The sequence below is a fragment of the Lissotriton vulgaris genome, unplaced genomic scaffold (assembly GCF_964263255.1).
Source record: "Lissotriton vulgaris unplaced genomic scaffold, aLisVul1.2 SCAFFOLD_4911, whole genome shotgun sequence".
NCBI classification, from domain to species: domain Eukaryota; kingdom Metazoa; phylum Chordata; class Amphibia; order Caudata; family Salamandridae; genus Lissotriton; species Lissotriton vulgaris.
The window spans coordinates 47,137-51,064 of record NW_028244897.1 but is presented as its reverse complement, the minus strand read 5'-3'; positions in this window follow the sequence as shown (position 1 = coordinate 51,064).

Below are 3,928 nucleotides of genomic sequence, written 5' to 3'. Positions count from 1 at the left end.
CACTGCCTAATTGTTCATATCGCCCTATAGCCATATATTTCATACAATTTGTAAATTTATACAGAGCAAAAGGTAAGGTAATAACACCATGGATAAGCCATGTAGCAGCAGTCACCTCAGCCACAGAAAAGGGCAAGCATTCTAATTTTTCAATGTGTAACATAGAAAATGATGCATCTCTCATTGAAAGCATGCGCTGTTTTTCAGTCAAATTAAATGGGGCAAATAGTGATGAGACGTTCATATAATTCCAAGGCACTCGACTAGACTTCAGAGTCTGTAGTGTCCAAGCAAACTGCATCACAGAACGCAATTGATTTTGACCATGATATAACACGGACACTTCATCATGTACAATGTCAACAACAGAGGACACAATATTGTTCAACGTGTAAATTCGGGAAGAAAGCGTGTTAATACTCTTATCGACAACTGCAAGCACTTGTATCGGTAAGTCTAACTTTGGACATGGATTTTTGTGTCATTTTAAAATAAAATGACTCAGGATTCGATTGAATAAAGTCTGTGAAATAAGTGTATTTTTCAGAAATGTATTGGAGCTGCCTCCTAATGGAGCAGGGCAATGTTCCCATTGTGTATAATTTACAGCAACCCTCCTTGAATTTGTCTTATGCAAAAAATGATTAACATAGTGTTGAAAACAAAACAAATCACCATAATTAATAGAATCTAAATACAGATCCTCAGCATCGAAGGCAGCATAATACTTCAAATCAGAGAATAATGCTTCTACGGCCTGAATATCCCAATCATCAGAACGTATATTTTGTTTAATCACATCTCCCATGTTTACTCTAAGCACATTTGGAACATTAATCACTTCAGTGGGCACATGTATCTGAAACCTAACCGCATCCCACACAATCCCATCAAGGACAGGCCAAGCAGTAATGTTAACTGTATTTAAGTTTCGTTTCAGTCTGTGCGCTGAATGTGAAGAGGAAAGAGGGGCCAATGTTCCATTAAGGTACCGAATTCCTGTTCTTTCTTTAACGTAGTGACCATCGATCAGGCGGAAAAAATAAAACACAAAACCAATTGACATAAAAAGATAAAATGAAAATAGGATCAACCAAATGTATGTCCAAGGGGGAATTAAAAAATGTTTTTTAAACAACGTGGCATATCTTGCAATAGTTGAGGGTTTCTTTGAAGGTTCCGAAACAGAATCAAAAGAGAATCTGGACTGGTCGGCCAAACGAGTCTGTAAATCAGGCATTGATAAATCAGCAGGATAGGTGTAGGTCAGCTCATCAATGTTAGTAACAGGAACAGTATTTAATAAAGGACTGGATATGGCAGGCATCTCGAGGGACACCTCCTGTTCTGCACCAGATGTAATAGCCAGCACAGAGTGCCTCACCATGGAAGGACAGGAAACAGCCGGTCTCATGCTATGAAGAATCGGCCACCCTGTGTGTCTTGACATTGTCAATAGAAATAAATCTGTTTCCAAGAACTCGACCGGTGTTCGATATGAGGGACCGAACTCTTTCTTGTTATCGATCTTCTCTCGAACCAGTTCTCCAACTTGGGGTAGCCAGCCAACTACTGGGATCTGCAGCGCATCATCCGATGTGGAGGGCAAATGTTCCTTTGCAAGACTGTCTCTGGTCTTTTGTAGATTCTGTAAAACATTGCAATGTTCATCTACGTCAAAGGCCGTGGCCTGGGCCTTGCAGTCTAGCCCATCGAGGTCAGGGACATACATCTTGATACCAAAGAGCATTTCGTACGGGGTCCGCCCACCCAGAGACCTTCTATGGAGATTATTAAGTACACGCTGCACGCCTATGAGGTGGGCTAACCAGTTTCTGCCAGTGCCTATAACTCGAGCTGTCAAAGATTGCTTTAAGTCGCGGTTCATTCGTTCAACTACACTATTGCCCTCGGGCCTGTAGGGACTCGAAAACTTGACTTGGACCCCCAACGAAACCATAGCATCCTTATAAGCCTTAGAGGCGAAAGCCGGACCCTGATCCAAATGGAAGGTACCACAGGCAAAAATTCCCACAAAGACTCGCAAACCCTTTATGACAGTACGTGAATCAGCGCTCCGATGTGGCCATACCCACACAAAGCGTGTGCATGAATGTTAGAACTGGGGGTCTCTAGTTGGCAGAGGTAGGTACCACCGTCCAAATAGGGACCCTTGCTTCTAGTCAGGACAAGGAGATAACCCTCTCAGATAACCCCTGCTCGCCCTCAAGGTAGCTTGGCCTGAGCAGTCTAGGCTAACCAGAGGCAATGCGTTAAGTATTTGTACCAGCACTCACAGTAACACAGTGAAAACACCACAAACTGATTCCACAACAGTTTAGGAAAATAAAGATATTTATTCTAAACTACACAAGACCAAAACGGCAAAAATCCAACATACACAGTTCAAGGATATGATTTCAAAAGAGTTCTTCCGGTTGCAATCAAAGTTCTTTAAGTTGCGTTAAAATAATCCACAGATGCGTGAAAAGTTCACAGTTGCGTCACGTTTACTCACAGTACCTTTTAGATGCAACAAAGTTCCACAAGCAGGAAGCTGGTGCGGTGGAAACAAGCGATGCGTTACTCCTGAGACCCTGGGGAGGCGATGCGACAGCCCCGCTGCAGCAGCGGGCGTGTTGCGACGAATCCGGTCTGTATGGGGAGGAAGGCAGCTTGCGTAGATTCCGGTGCGTAGGTTCCGTGGGAAGTCTGTTCTCGCCAAGGCACGATGCGATGATCTCGTAGGGGCTGCGACGATCTCCGGGGCGACGATGCGCGGTCCAGCGGTGATCCTCTCTCTCTCGCAGCTCCTCGGTGAGATGCTTCTGCAGCGATGTCTGCAGCGACGTGATGCGGTCCGCAAGCAAGCGGTGCGGCGTTCTCACCCAGACGACAGGCTCTGCGACGACACTCGCAGCGATGTTCGATTCTCCCGCACCGGTCTGGTGCGTCCCGCAAACGAAGGGTGCAACGGCTCCGGCAGCGATGTCAGGCACTGCGCCGATCTCGATCTTCGTAGCGGCGGGAAACTTCTCGCACTGTCGGGGATGCGCTCCGCAAGCGAGCGATGCGACACTTTTCAGCTTCACAAGTTTCTCAGCTTAGTCTCAAGCTTCCCAGCTCAGGTTCAACTTCTAGAGGCCCCACAACTGGATCAAGCACTCTAGGAAGGACAGAACTCTCTCAGCAGAGTTCAGGGAGACTGGGGGTGAAGTCCTTTTGTTCCTGGGACTTCGGAAACAGGGAGCCAGCTCTTCTCAGGCCCTTGGAGATTCCTTACAAGACAAGGGACACAGCTCACAGCAAAAGTCCTTCCCCTCTCCTTGGCAGCAAAGCAACAGCAGGTCAGTCCAGCAGAGCAACAGCAGGACAGTCTTCCTTCTTCAGAGTCAGCTTTCTCCTTGGCAGAGGTTCCTTCTTGATTTCCAGGATGATCTAATTTTCTGTTGTCAGGGGTCCTGTACTTATACCCCTAAAGTCTTTGTTCTCTCAGTGCATGTGGGCCCTGAGCCCGGTCTGAACCAGTTCTGGGTGGATCCTGAGCACTTTGTTTTGCTGGCTGCATCTTTCCTTTCAGAGTGAGGGGCAGAGTCCTCAGCCGCCCAGCAGGAGGTGGAGCCAGCATTGTGGCAGGCAGGCACAGCCCTATTCAGCCCAGGTGCTAACTCCTCCCACCACTCAGGTAGCAATTGCTCCACTCAGCCTAGTGCTGACTCATCCAGCCTCGGGGGGGATTCCCAGCCCCTGTCACTCACAGACCAGACAGTCAATACACAAACAGTCTCAGGCACACAGAAGGGTCAGACAAGAGAACAGCAACTTTCTAAAAGTGCTGTTCTAAAACACAGGATCTAAAAACCACCTTTCCTAAAAGATGCGTTATTAAATTCTGAGTTCAGGGATACTAGATACTTATGTCCTATCT